A 19,597-nucleotide genomic window follows, 5' to 3' on the forward strand; every position below is an offset into this window, starting at 1 on the left:
CTTCTTGAACGCCTCAAACACCTCTGACTTTTGTCTCAAGAAGTAAACCCACACCTTTTTTGAGTGGTGAAAGTCACAAAGGTAAGACTTTCCGCCAACGGATGAAACTGCTACTGGGCCCCAAACATCTGTGTGGACTAACTCAAGCTTTACTTGCTTCAGAGTTCTACCACTTGTGTTGAAACTCACCCTCTTCTGGTAGTTTCCCTTTCGAATGCATATGCTTGAGCCCTTTCTGGCTCATGTGCCCAAGTCTTTGGTGCCACAAATTTGCATTCTTCTTGCTATCAGCAACTGCAATTGTCACACACGCATTCATCGTTGTGTATAGGCTGCCAGTATCCTTGCCACGTGCAAGAATCATTGCGCCCCTAGTGATTTTCCAACAATCACCTGAGAGGTGTGTATCACATCCTTCTCTCGACAATTGCTTGACGGAGATCAAGTTATTCCTCAACTTTGGAATATGTCTCACGTCCTTCTCCTTCATACAGATTCATTGAGTTTGATCTGTACTTCTCCTTCAGCCACAACATTGGCTTCGGTCTTTTTCTCGTTTCCCTTTGAAGGTACTTTACACTGCGTTCTGTAGTGCCCGACCTGACCACAGTTCCAACATTCAACAGACTTTGATTTGTTGAAATTCTTGTGGTTCGTGGAGCTCTGCCTGCCATTCTTTGACTTGCTCCGTCCATGTCCTTGACTTCTGGATTTTCCTTCAAGGGCTTATACAGGTCCTTCTGGTACAAGTAATCCTCCATTTGCATTTTCCAAAAAATCCAAAATTCACACCGTTGAATTTATCAATTTTGGAAATTTTATCGTCTGTCGACATTGCTCCCACTCGATCTGGACTCCTTGGATCGTTTCTGATTTTTCAGCTAACCACCGTGTTTAGAACACCTTTTGTCGACAAATCGGAACCACCGACAAATTTCACTATTCACGGAATTCACTATTCACGTGAATAGTAACAGCGAAAAACATCAGAAAATATCTGCCACCACCGTGGCTCTGATACCAGTTGTTGGGAATTATAGACGCCAATAATTCCGCCCGGGATCTAGTGTGACTCAATATTGTGGATATCGACCGATATGAAACGAGAAGAAAAAATGACACCGATATTTTTAACGTGGTTCGGCCAAACTGCCTACGTCCACGGACCCACACCAATATATTAGAGAATCTCAAAAGGAGGAGTACAACAAAAATACCACACTGTATTTTTGTATCTGCCTACGCAGAGGCTATCTCTCAACTCACTTTTATCACTCGTGTATAACTTCCACACTGAAGTTTTCTTTCACAAGATTTTTCTCTCTCTCTAGCAAAATTTTCCTTCTGCTTGGTGGTGTTGTTCTGGGGTTTTGGGGTGTCTCAATGCTGCTGCGAGAGGCTCAATTTATAGGCAGAGTTGGGGTGGTAGGTGGCAGCCAAAATGGAGAAATTTGAGCCGCCCCTTTTTGACAATTGCTGCCTTCCCTTTTTGACAATTGTTGGTTGTTGCTTTTGACCAACAATGAAGAAACATTTGCTGCCACTTTTGAATAGCCACTACTTTTGACCAACACATTGCACAATCCGAACGGCATCCTCTTCCATGCAAATGTCCCAAAAGGCGTGGTGAAGGCCGTTTTGACTTGATCTTCCGGCGCGATTGCGATTTGGTAGTATCTTGACAAGCCATCAAGAAAACAATAAAAATCATGCCCTGCTAAGCGATCTAACATTTGATCAACAAAAGGAAGAGGAAAATGATCCTTTTTGGTGACGGCATTGAGTTTCCTGTAGTCGACACACATCCACCATCCCGTGGTAGGACGTGTCGGCACCAACTCCATCTTGTCATTGCGCACAACCGTCATTCCTCCTTTCTTTGGCACGACATGCACCGGGCTCACCCACTCACTATCGGCGACAGAATAGATAATCCCTTCGGCAAGTAGCTTAAGGATTTCCTTGCGCACAACCTCCATCAGCATAGGGTTCAAGCGTCGCTGGGCATCTCGCTTGGGTGCAGCTCCTTCCTCTAGGTTGATCCTGTGCATGCATGTGGCTGGACTAATGCCATGTATGTCACCTAGGCTCCATCCCAGCGCTGCCTTGTTTCTCTTCAACACCTCGAGCAGTGCCACTTCTTGCTCTAAATTCAGAGTAGCCGAGATGATCACTGGCTTCTCCTCGCCTTCTTCTAGAAAAACATACTTGAGATTGGCAGGGAGTTCCTTCAGTTCCAGCGCTGACCTCTTGGTTCATATCTGTTCATCTAAGGGCAGCTCGGTATGGCTGGGCTGCACTGAGCTCGGCAGGGTTGGCTGGGCTGCGCTGAAGGGCAGAGATGGCTTCGGCGGCTCTGGCATCAGCAGAGCTGGCTGGGCAGCGCTGAAGGGCAGAGACGGCTTCGGCAGCTCTGGCATCAGCAGAGCTGGCTGGGCAGCGCTGAACTCTTCAGCTTCCCTAGCTAATTCCTCCATGTCGGCTGATCCAGCGCAAACTTCCACGCATTCCTGCTCCTGTAAAAATACATTCTCAACCAAGCCATTAATAGCATCTATATATGAGCATTCATTCATAAAGTTGGCAGAAGGCATAGCCCGATTTTTGTGCACCGAGAAAGACACCGATTCCCCTAACACTGTCATTTTAATAGTTCCATTTTTGACATCAATCAACATGTTAGTGGTTGCCATAAAGGGTCTTCCTAATAGCAGAGTGTGATCTCTACCATTCTCGTGCACATCCCCAATCTCAAGGACAACAAAATCAACAGGCACTATCAAACCCCCGACTCTAACTAGGATATCCTCTACTATACCACGGGGATACCTGACGGACCTATCAGCAAGTTGGAGGCACATGCGAGTAGATTTTAAATTACCTAACTCTAATTGTTGAAAAATAGAGTAAGGCATCAAGTTAATCCATGCCCCCAAATCTAACATTCCCGTGGCTTCCTTACCATTTCCCAAAGCAATATTAATCACAAAACTACCTGGATCGCGCTGCTTGGGTGGCAAAGATTGCTGCATGATTGCGTTTGCAACTTCGGAGACCAACACATTCTCATTGTCAGCGAACCTTCTTTTGTTGGATGCCAATTCCTTGAAGAATTTCACATATGCAGGCACATTTCGGATCACATCAAGAAGAGGCAAATTCACATTTACCTTGGCCAACATGTTATAGAATTCCTCGAACTGACGATCCTGCTTCTCGTTTCTCAATCTGTTCGGAAAAGGAACCGATGGTCGATAAGGTGTAGTAGCTTTGTGGAGCTTGACCTCCTTCTCCTTCTCTCCTTCCTTTTGCTGGTCTGCCTTCTCTCCATCAGTCGGGCTGGTCAGAGCTGAACTCGGCTGCTCTGCTCTGGTCTGTGCAGGAACATCCACTTTGTTATCCACCATCTTACCACTGCGGAGAACAGTTACAGCTAGAGCTTGATGCGGCTGAGCAGGTTGGCCATGCAACTTCCCGGGCTGCTGTTGTTGTTGGATTTGATTCAAGGCACCGGAAAGTTGTCCAACCGTTGTTTCAAGCCTTTTGATTGTAGATGCTTGGGACTCCATACTTTGTTTGCTGATCTCCAAAAAGGCTTGCAGCGTTTCTTCGAGTGTGGATTTTTGTGGTGGAATCGGCTGCGCACTCTGTTGCGGAATGGATTTCTGCTGTTGGTATTGTGGTCTGTATGGTTGAGAAGAGCCCTGCTGTGGTGGGAAATACTGTTGTTGTTGTTGATAGCCCATTTGGGGTGGTCGACGGAATTGATTCCCCCCAAAATTTTGATTTCCCCATCCAACATTCGGTTGACCTCTCCATCCTCCAACGATATTCTGTGGACATTGATTCATATTCTGGTTGTATGGTCTGCTCTGCACTTGATTGTAGCTTTGGAATCCTTGTGCCGCATAGACTTCAGCTTGTCCTTCCGGAGTAAATTCTCCCATTCGATGACACTCATTGGCTCCATGGCTGAAATCTCCACAAATACCACAAGGCTCAATGTACTGCAAGGCTGGATTTGGCGTGCCTGACATCGGCAGCGCTACCATCGGTAGAACTGGATTTGGCTGAGCTGGCATCGGCGGCGTTGTCATCGGCAAAGCTGAATTCTGCACCGGAGCTGAATTTTCCATCTTGTCCATCTTCAGCTGTTGTACTTCTCGCATGATCGAGGCCAACTGTTGTTGCATCTCGAATTGATTTGTCACCGCGTTGGCTTCAACTCTTCTTCCACGGACGAACTTCTGTTGGGAGCTTTCGGCCAAGGTCTTGAAAATCTCTTTCAGATCTGCAGCGGTCTTCCGAGCTATGTTACCTCCTGCCGTGCTATCCACCATAAATTGGGCAGTTTGCACTAACCCATCGTATAAGAACTGCATCAACATAACATTAGTGAATTGATGTTGAGGGCATTGACGGATGAGTTCTTCATATCTCTCCCAAGCTTCGTGCAAAGGCTCGTCCGCTCCTTGGGTGAACTCCATTATTTTCGTTCTCAGCTCCTGTGTCTTGTGACTTGGGTAGTATTTCAGCATGAATTTTTCACAAGCATCTCCCCACGTAGTGATAGAGTTGGGCGGCAGAGAAAGCATCCACGTCCTTGCCCGGTCTTTAAGTGCATAGGGAAAGCACTTGAGCTTGAGTTGGTCCTCCGTGAGGCTAAGCAGAGGAATCGTTTGCACTTGTGTGCAAAAATCTCGGACGAATTGCAGAGCATCCTCGCTTGTCATCCCGTGGAACACCGGCATCAAATTCGAGTCATTCGGTTTGAGATTGTAGTTTCTCACAGCAGTGGGGAGCACGATTGCCGACGTGTTGGTATCTCCGATCACCGGCCTGGTGAAGTCTCCCATGTATTCCATATTCTGCGCCATGACTTCTTTCTCCTCGTATGTATTCTGCTCTGTATTGGTAGAGCTGGTTTCTTCCTTAGTTATTTTCTGCTCAGTGCGGAAATCGGCAAGGCTGGCCTCTTCTTCCTTAGTGTGTTCTGCCGTGTCTATGGTCTGCTCTAAATGGTCAGAGCTGGCTTCCTCCTCTACTATGGTCTGCTCTGGAACGTCAGGGTCAGATTCAGAGCCAGAGTAGAAATCGTCCATTCTGTCACGTGCTTCTCTATCAGAGCTGGAGTTAGAACCCTCTGCTCTGTCGTCACCGAACACTCCCTTGCAGCTATTCTTCCTGAAAATCTCTTCGCTCGTACTATACAAAGGAGACACCAATTTTCCTTTAAGACTACGGTGTCCCTGCATGCACAACACTGAACAAACGGATTAAACGCACCGAGTGGGAAAAACAAAAACGAGAAAACTGGAAATTAAATAAAGCAAGTAAAAACGACACAACTAAAACGCCTAAAACTTTCCCCGGCAACGGCGCCAAAATTTGACTCAACCTAAACACTACTCTAGATTGACTTGCAATAGAACAAGGACATCCTAGCAGTGATAAGCTAACCCAAGTCGATCTCACAAGGAAAGTCTTAAAGGGCTTCTAGTAGTATCGTAGGAAAAACAATAAAAAGAAGATTTAAACTAAAACTTGAATTTAAACTTAAACTTAACCTAGGCAAGAACTTAAATAACTTAAATTAAACCTACTTATGAAATTAAAGACTTGTAAATTAAAAACCAACTAATCTAGGCGTGAAACTAAAGTGCATAATTTAAATTGCATAATTAAAAAGAAAGCATAAACATGAACGAAAAACGTAAACATGATTAAACAAAATAAATTGAATTTAAATACGAAATACCGTAAACGTCTTGAATGTGTAATTGTGTCACTCAATCACAATCCAAGAATAAAAACTAAACAAGACTAAATTGAAACCTAACTAGAACAATGAAAACTCGAAACTATGAAAGCGCTAAGAAAGCAAGTAAATCCTAAGCTTCAGATGCCAAGGGAAGATCTCGAAAGGCGTCCAAAAATTAGGGCAAGGGATGATTTTACAATGAAAAGCATGGCCCTATTTATAGACTTCAAATCCCTATGGATCACCATGGAAGTTGCCATGCAAAGTAGAACTCTAAAGGCAATAGAATCGTGTAAGATAAGGCAACTTCCAGCTGTGTCGCGTGCTCCGGAAATACTCTCCGCCCTGGCGGAAATCGCGGCTCTCGCCAGAGAAATGGCTATCGCCAGGGGAACGAGTCACGCCAGAGGAATGGAAGATTTCTCTGACCTCGCCAGAGAAATGAGTCTCCAGGGAAATGAGTCGCCAGCGGAATGGTGATTTCTCTGGCTTCTCGATTCCGCTGTAATGGCTTCTCTCCCCTCTGACTCTCACTTGGCTGCTCTGACTTTTGACTCCTCTGGTGATGACTTCGCTACACTGGCAAATGATTTCTCTGGCCTGACTTCGCTGCACTGGAGATTGACTTCGTTGTACTGGCAAATGATTTCTCTGGCCTTATGATTCCAGCAGCGAAGTGATTTCTCTGGCTTGTGATTTCGCTGCTCTGGTTTTCTCTTCTCTGCACTGGCTTTTGATTTCTCTGCTCTGGCATATGACTTCTCTGGCTTGTGATTCCTCTGGCGATTGGATTTCTCTGGCTTTGCAGCGACAGAGCGCATTTCTCTGGCGATTGGATTTCTCTGCAGCGCATGGCTTCGCTTCTCTGACGCGCCAGAGTATGCACAAAAACGTAATTCTTAGCCCAAACTTCTCCAACATTTGCACTCTTTATCTCGAAATCCTAAATCTCCTGCAAAGCATAAAATACACCATAAAACGCACCAATTTCCAGAAGATTTAACTTAAAATATGCACATGCAAGCCCCTAAAATTAGAACAATTAGGCATAAATCAATTAAAATTAAAAAATTACCCATATTAAATCCCTATCTTTCTCTTCTCGGTATCTCTCTCTCCTTTCTCCCCCACACCCTCTCTCTCTCATCGCAATGCTCTCTCTCTCTATATCTACTCAGATGATTCTCTCTCTCTCTCTGTGATCTCTCATCGCAATGCTCTCTCTCTATATCTACTAGGGGTGTGCATTCGGTTATATGGTTCGGTTTTTGTTAAAACCAAATCAAACCATATTTTAATTCGATTTGAGAAAAAAAACCGAATTGAACCGAATTAACCGAAAAACCAAATTAATCTAAAAAAATCGAAAAAATTGATTTTTTTAAAAAAAACAAAAATTCCAAAAAAAAATAAAAAAACCTATTAAATTTAAAAAAATATTTAAAGTTAGATATTATAAAATTATAATTAAAATATTATATATATATATATATATATATATTATATTATATATATATATATATATTATAAATATAATTCAATTTTTCGGTTTTGTTCGGTTTTAAAAAATCCGAACCTAACCGAACCGAAAAATCGAAATTCTATAAAAAAAATAAACCGAACCGAACCAAAAAACCGAAAAAACCGAACCATATTTTAAAATTTCGGTTTGGATCGGTTCGGTTATTCGATTTCGGATTTTTTGCTCACCCCTGATATCTACTCAGATGATTCTCTCTCTCTCTCTCTGTACATCGCAATGCCCTCTCTCTCGATATATATATATATATATATATATATATATATATATATATATATATATATATATATGAATATATCTATGCACAAGATTCTATTAAGTAGCCTAGAAACAATGTCCCAATACATCAGATTAAATTTTATATTTTTTCATTTGATTTTTATGTGTCCCAAATTCTCCATATATGCGTAGTGCGGGTAAATTCCATTATAGGAATGCGACCTATAAAGTGTTGCTGCTCCATGTGAAGATCTTTGCTAGTATTATTTTATGCACAATTTTATCTTGTATCATAAATAATTAAGATAGAAGCAATTCGACTACCTAAATTTCATTTGTTTCACGTTTTTATATGCATATTTTGTAAGTTTGTGGTGATTCGCTTCTCTCTCTCTCCCTCTCTTTCTGTTTCATTTTTTTTTTTGCCAGTGATAATTTGTGTATTTTATTAGAGAGATTTGATTAATTGAAAAAAAAATAGATAATTGATTAATTTTTTTGAATTCATAACTAGTTCCATGAATTCAGAGCTTAATGTTCTTGAATTCACAACCAGATCTACGAATTCACAACTTAATGTTCTTGAATTCACAACTAAAACTAGAATTCTAGACTAAATATTTTTAGTTGTGAATTCATTTAAAACTTGAATTCATAGATAATATTATTTATAGTTGTGAATTCACACGAATTCACGACGAACAATATTTCTAGTTGTAAATTCAATCGAATTCATGACTAACACTATTTATAGTTGTGAATTTGTTGGGAACTTAATGGAATATCCTAATCCTTGTTTTGATAATACCAAAATCCATAGGCCTTGATTGTAATAGACTAGAACTGTTTGAACTCAAGTGTTAGAGTTCTTTTCTAGTTTAGTTGTTGTTCGGAAGACTGAAGACTGAAGGACAAAGGACTGAAGACTGAAGTTGCCAACTGAAGTATCAGTTGAAGAATCAGTCTGAAACTGATTACTTAATGCGTGCCACGTGGATTCAGCGGACTGATACTAAAGTCAAGTATCAGTTAAACATTCTTCCTCGGACTGAACCTCCAACGTTCAAAGGAAGCCACATACTCCAAAAGTACAGCCGCATTAAATGCAGAGATCTCAGGATCATCCTTCTCTGCAGAGGTCATTCCTATTTGGTGGCTACTTTATCAGAGACGTCGCATCTCCTGCTCCTCAACATAGTCGTTCTTACCAACAAGGAAACTCGAAGATTGAAGCCTCAGCCCAAATTCAAAAAGCTCTCCAATGGAATAAATCGTGAAGACGTTCTCTGCCGACGGATCTATTCAAGACCTCTTGTTTGTTGATCCTGTGGGTGCCTTTTTGTTGTGATTTTGGGCTTTCTTGTGCGGGGCAAATGGTCTCCTTTATCTTGATTGTTGTTTGGCTTCAAGTAATAATGCACACTTTGATGATTTGTTTACAAGTAAATTTCATGCTTTGTGTTGGCTTGGTTGCTATCTTTGTCTCTCAGGCTATGCATATTCCTCTCTTGATGTAAGTTGTTTAATGTTTTGGATGCAACACCCTTATGAGCTATTCTTGACGTGATTTGTCCGGTAGATGCTAGAGGGAGTGTTTTCATTGTGATAGCCTACGATCTTATCCCTTGAGTTTGAATGTTGGTCTGCTCCTCTGACGGTAGTGTTATGAGCATGGAAAACCACGTGAGAATATTTTGGATTACCTCCAAAAGTGTTGATCTCACGAAAGTTGGCCCATCTATTGAGAAATGAATAACATCACCTTGAAAAGAAAGATGTATAAAATTAGATTTGGTTTGATTGTTTATCATCTTCAAGGAAAATGGGATTTGATTATAAAGGCAATCACATTAGGGAATTCACCTCTAGCGGAGAATTGGGTCTGATCGGATTGAATTGTATCATGTGGTTGTTGCTTCTTAAAATCTTAACAATGAACATCTCGTGAGGAATGTGAATGGCTAAGAGACTTAGATTGGTTGGAGATGTGAATGGTGAGGAAGTTTTCTTGTGAACTATCTTTTGGTGTCGTGACCTTGCTTGAGGACAAGCAAAGGATCAAGTGTGGGGGGGTTGTTTAGCCCTATTTTTTGATGAATTTGTGGGTGTTTACGTCTTATATTGACTTTTATTTTGGTCTCTTTCACTCAAGAGTTGATTGATTTGAGCTTTTGTGCTAATTTTGTTGTCTCAGGATTTTATGCTCAAATTGATTGATATGTGGACAAAACTAAAGTCAGAATTTAGTTGATTGGTCTGAAGAAGAATCGAAGTTCATCTCGATACGAGTTCGTAGGCGAAAATGGATCCAAAATCCGACTTGAAACGAGGGAGAACGGACCAAAACAAAAACGTTGCGCATTGCAGTCTGCGAAAGGCATACACGGCGGCCGCCGTCCCTGGGCGCGTTTTTTCCATTTAAAAGTCGATTTTTAGGGTTTTTCACCCCACTCTCGACCCCAGCAGCCTCCTAGGCGATTTTACCTTTGTTTTCCTAGTTTTAGAGTAGTTCAAACATCAACAAACATCTTTTGGCTTTGTGGATTGAAGATTATGTTAGTTTCCATTACATTGGATTGAAGATTTAGATCGTACTCGCTGTAAGAACTCAGTTTATGTTTTCTATTGGATTGAATGATAGTTTATTTCCTTTGCATAGATTATTGTTGCTTCGAGTTGATTTAATGAATTGTTTATTCTTTTATCTCGCCTAGATAATCTTTGCTTTATGATTGTTGAATTAACTCTTGCTTTCTAGATTGCTAGTTTAGAACCCTAGGTTTACTAGTTTCATGCGTTCTTAATCTGCTTCCTATCTTTCGCCTAGATAGATTTATATGCTTTATTTCAATTACGCATTAGTTAATTGGAGAGAGAGTGCCAGACCCAACTACCCGATTAGAGTGTTTAGGTTTATTTCATGTTTCCTGTGAGTAGCACAATTGAAGCCCTGTTAAGCCTTCCTTGAGAGACGACTTGAGTCACCTTATCGCCCTAGGACGACCTCGTATAAATTCGAGTCCATCCGCTAGGTGTTTTTGGATGAGTCAAATTTTGGCGCCGTTGCCGGGGAAGGCTTTAGGCGTTTGGTTGTGCTATTTTGTTTTCCGTGTTTATTTTATTTTTATTTTTGCTCGGTTATTTTCTTTCTCCCACTCGTGCGTTTGATCTGTTTTGTTGAGTGTTGTGTTGCTAGGCAGTTGAAGTCTTAACAGGAATTTGACATTATACTTGACAACATTCACCGTGCACGTGAGGTGCTTGAAGCCTAGGAGAGAGTACCGAGTCTCTTTTGTCTAGCGTTGGAGTTGAGGAGATGGCAGGAAGAAATTTGCAGTACATGGGGGATTTTACCCGGCCTGTCATAGAGGCCACGAACTCAGCTATTGTGCTCCCCACTGCAGTCAGGAATTACAACCTGAAGCCCAATGATTCAAGTCTGCTCCCCCTCTTTTATGGGCTGCCGAATGAAGATGCCCTGCAGTTTATCCGGGACTTCTGCACCCAAGTGCAAACTTTTCCACTGTTGGAGATCACAGAAGATCAGCTGAAGCTTAAATGTTTCCAGTATGCACTTAAGGATCGGGCAAGGACTTGGCTTCTCTCCTTACCGCCTAGTTCTATCACTACTTGGGGAGAGGCCTGTGAGAAGTTTATGTTGAAGTTCTACCCAAATCACAAGACACAAGAGATTAGAACTCAAATCATGAACTTTGTTCAAGGAGCCGATGAGCCACTTCATGAGGCTTGGGAGAGATTTCAGGAGCTCCTCCGACAGTGCCCGCAGCATCAGTTAACCCCAGTGATGTTGATGCAACTCTTTTATGACGGGTTGCTGCAGACTTCTCAATTTATGGTGGATAGCACGGCAGGAGGTAACATTGCGAGGAAGACTCCCGATGAGCTAAAGGAGATTTTCAAGACCCTAGTTGAGAGCTCGCAGCAGAAGCCGGTCCGAGGAAGAAAAATTGAAGCTAGTGCAGTGGCACCTAACTATGAGCTGCAGAAGCAGGTTGCTGAGATCATGAGGGAGATGCAGCAGCTAAAAATGAGTAAGGTGGAACCACCTCCAGCCCGTGAGCCCATTGTTGAGAGTTGTGGCATTTGTGGTGATTATGGCCATGGAGCCAACGAGTGCCATAGGATGGGCGAGCGTACTTATGAAAGAGGAGTAGAAGTCTTTGCTGCACAAGGGTATGCGAGTAGGCAACTCCAGGGTCACATGCAAGGACACGTGCAGAGTTCTCAATACTGTCAATTCAAGCAGCCTATGGGTTATCAGAACCAGCAGCAATTTTACCCACCTCAGCAGCACCAACCTCCAGGCCCCTTATTTGAGGATCAGATGCAAGCTTTCATGCAAGCTAGCAAACAGGCGATAGAGGCTCAGAGTGCTACCATCAAGCACCTCGAGACTACAGTTGAGCAACTGGGAAGTTTCCAAATCAAGACGAACATCCGCATCAAGCTCATGCCGTGGCGGTAGTCAAGGAAAATGCCCCAATAACCATGGGGAAATGGAGAAGCAAAACCGTGGAAGCAATCAAGGCTATCCAACTCCCCAGTGAGCCACTGCCACCTGTCACTGTTGCACCAGACCAACCACCACCCAAGCAAGGAGATCCAGGTAGCTTTGTTTTTTATATTAGCTTAGGTGGGGTTGACAAGGTTTTGGGAATGCTCGATTTGGGCGCGGCAGTCAATTTGATGCCGCTTGATATTTTTGAGAAATTGGGTAATAAAGAGCTTAAATGCACGAATATGAAAATAGAGCTAGCTGACGGCTCCATTAGTAGCCCACGGGGCCTTGTTGAGGATGTTGAGGTTGTTGTGAGGGGGATTAGTGTTTTGGCTGATTTTGTTGTCCTTGATGTGGGAAAAGGGATTAGAGGCGAGAATGGGCATCTCGTGCTGCTTGGCCGACCTTTTATGGCTACCACCCATACTCGCATCGATGTGAGTACGGGAACTGTGAGTATGGCAGGGGTAGGTAGAGCTGTAACATTCTCAGCTTTTGATAAAAAACCTACTACCCCAACTTCCTTAATTCAAAACTGCTCTTATGTTGAAACATTTGATGCTTTGGATGAGGATTGTATTGTGCAGGAATTCCTTAATAAGCTACAGGAAGAGGACGAGATCGTGGAATAATTTCTTGCTAACTTGCAAGATGAAAGTGAGATTGAGCAAGAATTCCTGGATAAGCTGCAAGAGGAAGATGATAAAGAGCAAGGCCTTCTGTGTGCCTTGCTACTGGAAGAGAAGCTTGATGAGGTTGTGTCACTCGATCTCCTTGGATGTGTGGATAGAAAACCATCTCATGATATGAGCATGGAGCGTTCATTTGGAGGACCCGCAGCTGCAATCCAAGAAGACGTGTTTACAAGGGCGTTAAGGCAGCTAGAGCTTCAATCGGATTTTGGTTAAGGGGTTCTCTTAGTCGGGCTGGCGACTTAAAAACTAGCGCTGCATGGGAGGCAACCCATGTTTTCTTGTTTTTTCTTGTTTTCATTTTTCTTTCGTTTTGTTTGGGTTTGTGTTTCTATTTTTTCTGTTGTTGGGTGCAGGTTGGTGCGTTGGAGATTGTTTGTTCTATGGATGAGAGATAGGCAGACGCCGTGGGAAACTACGTGCTCACCACTTGGATCGATATTCAGGGAAGTTTTTCTCTTTCACCCCTCTTTTTGCGAGCACTGAGGACAGTGCTAGATTTTACCTCTCCTACAAATAGCGCTCGAGGATCACTTCAATCTTCACCGATTCAACGACATAAGCTGAAACTCTACCAAAATTGTTTCTCAGCCAAAGCTTAACCTCTCCAAAGCTTGGATCGAAGAAGAGAATACCAAAGCCAAAAATCAGTCACTGCTGATTACATACATTCTCTTAGACCTTAGGCAAACACCTGTTTATCCAGAGCCTAGGTCAAAACTAACTCCAAAGAACTTGTTCTTTGAAGTTTAGTTGGCAAGATTTCAAACCTCCCTTCGACCGATAGAATCGAGTGTTTGAGTTGAAAAGGAGTTCAGGAAGGTACTCTGACTCCGTTAGATCTTAGTGTCAGTTTGTGCTAGGAGTAAGAAATCCAACGTGAGTGAAGTGTTGGTACTGGAGATTGGATCTTCAGTTGATTCGGTGGTGTGCACCCGGCTAAGCACACGGATTCGGTTTGCAGTGCACCCGTACGCACTTGCGGAGTAAAGTTGTTGGTCTGATCAACCGATCGTGGATGTAGGAAGTGTTTTCCGAACCACATAAAAATCTCTGTGTTATTTACAGCTTTCAGTTTTACTTTCCTACTTGTGTTCTTACAATTGATAAACTGAATATTGATTAAATACAAAGAGAAACCTAAGACTAACAACGTTGTAATACCCCGTTTCCTCGAGCTAAGTTTATAATACTTTTGAACTTAGATTAAGATGATTCACGCCGGAAAAAGAAGATAGAATTTATTTTAATTCCAACAAAAATGATTTACAAAAGCATTTGTAAATTTAGTATTAAATTTATATGCATTTCATATTTATTTAATTAAGCATTCAAGCATTTGTGTGTGTTAAGATTTACTTTCTTTTTGGGCCTTATGTTGTAATTACCTTTGGTTGATAAATGAGAGCCCATTCATAATCTTGACAAAGCCCAACCCATCTTCACCAAGATATTTTCTCCACAACCGCCTCACTATTTCTCTCTTTTCAAATACATCCCCTCCACTGTGCGACTATCATTCTCTCTCATTCACTCACTTCTCTCTCTCGTTTCCACCCGGACTGAGCATCAAACGCAGCAACCATAGCTCCATTCTCGATTCACACAGCAGCCCAGCAAATTCAAGCCAATGTTTCATCTATGAACTCCATCGCCCTTTGTTCATATGTTCATGTATCTTTGTGTGTTTATATGTTTTGGCATCATAACTGTTAAATGAATAAGGAAAATGTAGAGTCTTGTTTTCATGCTTGCTTTAGAACTTGTCGGTGTTAAAAGAAAAGGAAGGAAGGTAAAATTGTGTGGGTAAATCAGTCGTGAGGTGTACTGAAGTCGAGAGCAGAGTAGGGAGAGGAGAGCAGAGCTAAAAGCCAAAGCTAAAATGCCAGAGCTGAATGCCAGAGCTGAATGCTAGAGATGAAAGGCAGAGCTGAATGCCAGAGCTGAAAGGCAGAGCTGAATGCCAGAGCTAAAATGCCAGAGCTGAATGCCAGAGCTGAAAGGCAGAGCTGAATGCCAGAGCTAAAAAGCCAGAGCTGGGAAGACAGAGCTGGGAGGCCAGAGCTGGAAGCCAGAGCTCGGAGGCCAGAGCTGAATGCCAGAGCTGGGAAGCCAGAGCTAGGAGGCCAGAGCTGGTAGAGACCAGAGCTGGTTAACGTAACAGAGCAGAACGAACTAGAAACTTGTGCATATTTTAGTAAACACTTTTTATGCTTAAGTATGAAATGAGTCATGCATTGCATCATGTTTTAATTGGTTTTAATTATAATTCCAATTACAAAAGAAAGATGAGTAAGAATATTGTTGGTGTTCTTAACTCAAGAGCAATGTTTTCATTTATTTATTCTTTAATTTTTGAAAACCCGGCTAAGTGAATCATAGAATGTTAAGCACTTTACCGTGACTTGAGTTTAGATTTAAGAGACCTATTAAGAATAGATTTCTTGTAGACTTTGAACGTCAGGAGGATTAGCACAGCTATTCCGATTCAGAGATAAGGTTAAAACGACAGGCTTTGCCTAAACAGGTGGGCTTATTTTCCAAATGTATGATTGAGCTAATGAGCTTAAACGTTCGTGAAATATAAACTGTTTATCCAATAAAATGTTTATGTGCACTCTGCTCTGTTTAATGCTCGCCACAACGAATCAATTGAGGTTCTCTTATAGCCTAACACGTTATTTGGGAATTGTGTACACCGTTAGCTGACTCGGTGGGTTGATCTCCATTCGGGCACTAACTAAGAGGCGTTATAAGGATGCTTGCTGGATGTGTTCCGAAGCATAGAATGTAAGGGCCTGTCTGGGTAGTGTCCCGAGGTCAAAAGTAAACTTGTCTGGGTTACGCCCTCAGTTCAAGTAAATGGGAGAAACGGATCCGTCGGTGGCTAAAAGGTCCAGGATCATAGCGAGTAACAGAAATGAGTGTGACAACTGCGCGCAAATTAAGTATATATATATATAAAATGAAATGTTTTAACATGCTTAGAAGTTCTTCCACTTTAAATCCTTCTAAGTCATGTCAAGTATGATTGGATAAACTGTTCTTCAGATTATGAAATGTTTCAAAAGTTGCAGCCCACTAAGTACATTAGTACTTAGCCCAAAAATACTTTCAAATGTTTTTCAGGTTAGCGGCTGGTGCTGACGGGGCGAGCTGAGGCTAGGGTTCAACTCCGTATTTTTACTTTCGCTGTAGAATTAGCCAGTATCTGTCTTTTGTTTTCCTTAACTTGAGACCTATTATGTTGTGACTCTAAACAATATATTTTGTTGAGCCGAGACTATTATTTCACAAGTATTTCATCCTATAAATGTTGGTTATCTGAAGCATGACACTAAACTTGTGATCCTGAAGTTATTATGTTTGTTGATTGATTGTATCACTTGAATACCTGTCTTTCTTCATCCAAAGGGGCTAAGCCCGATTGTTATCCCTTTTATTCGGATTTCACAAGGTTTTTCCTTGTTCATTTTAAATGACGAGACGTACCCCGGTCATAGTTATCATTTCAAGAATTGGGGTGTGACATACTCCCTCCGTCCCACGAATCATGACACGTTTGATTTCGGCACGAGAATTAAGAAGTTGCAGATTAGTGTTTAAAGTGTGTAGTTAATAAAGTATAAAAGTTATAAAGTATGAGAGAGAATGTAATAAAAGTGATAAAGTAGGAGAGAGAAGATAATAATTATTACCTTATTTGGAAATGCGTCAAGATTCGTAGGACGGCCAAAAAAAAAACGTGTCAAGATTCGTTGGACGAAGGGAGTACTTCATAAGATATTTTTTTATAGAATCAAATGATACTTTGTATATATAATAATAAGATAAATTGGTGTATAAATATATGAATTTTACTTACTTTTTTATTTTTAACATGAAGTTTAAATCCTAGTTATAAATACATGAACTTTACTCACTTTTGGTATTTAACATGAACTTTAAAACATAGTTATAAATACATAAACTTTAAACTTATTTAATTTTTGACTCGTTTTTCATTTTATCTCAAATTAAAGCTGACTTGAAATGCTTGAATTTTGACGTGAACAATTTCTCGCTATAAAAATTAATCTTCACCATTCAATTTTTCACCCGTTTTTTATATTTCGAATTTCAAAATTTTGCTTCTGAATGACCAAATTGGCTTTCTGAAATCCTCAAATCTTAAGACGAAATTGGCTTTCTGAATTTGTGAAATTTGTAGATAATTTTTTATCGTTCACTTTCATATTTTAGTTCTCGGTTATTTTTCTCTAACCAAAAACGACGTCGTCATATCTTAGCGTCGAATTGTTCACGTCAAGATTCAGGCATTCTGAGTCAACTTTAATTTGGAAAAAATGAAAAACGAGTCAAAAATTGAATAAGTTTAAAGTTCATATATTTATAACCATATTTTAAAATTCATGTTAAATGCCAAAAGTGAGTAAAGTTCATATATTTAAAACTATAATTTAAAGTTTATGTTAAATACCAAAATGTGAGTAAAGTTCATGTATTTATACACTAATTATCTTAATAATAAATGATATATTATAAAGGGTTAAGTATCAGATTAGCCCCTAAGGCGGAGGACCCTATGGCATTGGGCCCCTTATGGCAAGGGGTATGTCAAATAAGCCCCTATGGTAATTAAAATCGAACAAAATCACCCTTAGCCCTAACGGTGAGTTAACAGCCGTTAACTATTTAAAAAAAATCTATGTCTACCATGTGTTCGACGAAATGACTGAGACTCGTCAACTCACCGCAGCTCAGCCTCCTTAATCCGGAGCCGCCGCTACCGCCACCACCGTTGCCGTCGTAGCCCCCGCTTCCTCCACCACCACTTCCGCCACCAACGACGGCGTTGTCACCACGGCGCGGAGGATGTCGAGTGATTGGAATAGCATTAAAGTGGTGGAAGTCAGTATGAGGAATATAGGAGCAAGTTAGAATAATGTTACACTAGAAATGGATCAAAGTGTGGAAAGAATCAAGTGAAGTCCCTGCTCAACTTGACATTCTTTACTAGTGAAATAAGTGTCCGCGTTGCTGCTGGGACATTCTTCCCTTGAGCACAAACACGCAACAAACGACCCAACTTGAATGCTCTTCTGGGAATCAAGCATAATAAGCATCTGAATCATATGCTGCCGAACTTCAGTTGATGATTTTCTACTCCTAACACGTCCCTCAATTCATTTTGACTAAAAACTCTAGGATTCTGCACGGTTAATATCCCTTGAGCCACTCGGTCATCATAAACCTGCACCACTTCACCATGTCTCTTTAATGATCTATCAACGTGAAGCTCGACATCCTCCGCGCCGTGGTGACGACGCCGTCGTTGGTGGCGGAAGTGGTGGTGGAGGAAGCGGGGGCTACGACGGAAGCGGTGGTGGCGGTAGCGGCGGCTCCGGATTAAGGAGGCTGAGCTGCGGCGAGTTGACGAGTCTCAGTCATTTCGTCGAACACATGGTAGACAAAGATTTTTTTTTTTTAAATAGTTAACGGCTGTTAACTCACCGTTAGGGCTAAGGGTGATTTTGTTCGATTTTAATTACCATAGGGGCTTATTTGACACACCCCTTGCCATAAGGGGCCCAATGCCATAGGGGCCTCCACCTTAGGGGCTAATCTGATACTTAACCCTATTATAAATGACATGTTTATATACAAAGGGAAAAGGTGCAGATTGGCCCCTGAAGTAGTAGCCCCTATAGCGTATAACCCCTCTTACTCGCTGTGTGTGTAACTAAACCCCTGAACTTTGAGAAAAGGGTGCAAATTCCCCCCTCTGACCTAACGCCGTTAAGTATCCGTTAACGTTTAGGTTTAATTGCACCCTCTACTTCAGGGGTGGATCTGCACTTTAATTTTTTTTTTATATAATTTTAGCAACCTACCTCCGGCATCAATTTAACCGCTCCCTGTACTCATCGGCTCCAACTTATACTTTGTCAACTCGCACGCGCTCAATCTCTTGATCGTCGACTGCTTACCGCCGACATGCATCAGCATCACCAACTCCAGATGTGGACCTGGATCGAATCCTGCTTGGTCCAAATCAATATCCGTATTTTTTTACTTAGGTCAGGATCCGGTCCAAATCCATTAGGTCCAAAAAAATGAGATTCATGTCCAGATCCATTAGATTCACAGGGTTTCGAGTCCTGACCCGAATTCATTCTTTTTTCTCTTTTAAAATAAATTTACAAATATTAAATTAACCAAAAATAAAATCATAATTATTATCTAGAGTTTTAATAATTATTCAAAAATAAATAAATAAATAAAATTTAAATATATATTATATAGATAAATATATACACAATTAATATCATAAGATAAGCCTAAAAGGTTTGGAGGAGATGCTGTTGTGTGGGGCAGTGAAGAAGCTGGTGGCGTTGCTGCATCCTGCATGTAAGTGGTGGGCAGTCGACAACCAAGAGATTGGGCGCGTGCGAGCTGACAATGTGCAAGTCAGAATCGATGAGTACGTACGGGGGCGGTTAAGTTGATGCCGGAGGTGGGTTGCTGAAATTAAAAAAATAAAATTAAGGTGCAGATCCATCCCTGAAGTAGAGGGTGCAATTAAACCCAAACGTTAACGGACACTTATCGGCGTGAGATCAGAGGGGGAAATTTGCACCCTTTTCTCGGAGTTCAGGGGTTTAGTTGCACACACAGTGAGTAAGAGGGGTTATACGCTATAGGGGCTACTATTTCAGGAGCCAATCTGCACCTTTTTCCCATATACAAATAATAATTTTAATATATGCAAGTGATACATTTGAACGCGTGGTTGGGAAGGACCTAAAATTGCAGGCGCTTAAGGTGGGATTTGAAACCCCAACCTCCTCCACTCGTGGTTTCGA

Source organism: Salvia miltiorrhiza, chromosome 1, assembly GCF_028751815.1.
Source record: "Salvia miltiorrhiza cultivar Shanhuang (shh) chromosome 1, IMPLAD_Smil_shh, whole genome shotgun sequence".
Taxonomy (NCBI): domain Eukaryota; kingdom Viridiplantae; phylum Streptophyta; class Magnoliopsida; order Lamiales; family Lamiaceae; genus Salvia; species Salvia miltiorrhiza.